Below are 805 nucleotides of genomic sequence, written 5' to 3'. Positions count from 1 at the left end.
TTTTATTATTATTTTTATTAGGGTTCCGTGGTATGCTATCAACCCCCAAAGACATCAGACACTCCAAAAATCCCAAAAACTTCAAAAACACGATGCAATGCCTCTTTATAAATATGGACTCTATAGCGAGCAGAACGCGAAATTCAACAATAAGAATGTAAATAGCGTTAGACGCTGAAGAATAGCGTTTGTTTCGCTCATTAAAACAAGTAAAAAAATGTTATCCTCTGACTCAACCTTAGTCACCATTAGATTGCATCTTCGATACCTTTGATACCACGCCAAAATGCATTCCCGTTATACATCACTGTGAAAATGCAAAACAAAAAAGAAATAACACTTTCAGAAATTTTACGTCAACGTACGCACGTAGGATGAACATATGATCAATGAAAAAATGTGAAACGTTGTGTATGTTTTTCTTTTGTATCAACTCTCTGAATTTGCTCTTCCTCAAAGTATTCCTTGAATTTTTCAGCGCGAAGGAGCATCGCTGACCGGAGACGACGGCGGCCATGCATTCCGTTCCGCTCCAGCCGTTCCGATAACAACAGCTGTAAGAATTGGAGCAGCAGCAACATGATCTAGACAGATTACGAGCTCTCCTGTTGCTGCTGTTTGCTAGCAGTATGGAACTTGTTCAAACAGAAGCGCCAGAGCAGCGATCGACATTAATGCGATAAGAATCTATCCATCACGGACCATTTATTCCATTAGTGTCTCGCTATTTCCGAAGCCATAACCATAGCCCTGAACAAGTAGAAAAAGTATTTTATTTGTAAACGTTGAAGTATATATTATATAT

Source organism: Atta cephalotes, assembly GCF_000143395.1.
Source record: "Atta cephalotes unplaced genomic scaffold scaffold00028, whole genome shotgun sequence".
NCBI lineage: Eukaryota > Metazoa > Arthropoda > Insecta > Hymenoptera > Formicidae > Atta > Atta cephalotes.
This window is presented reverse-complemented; position numbering follows the sequence as displayed.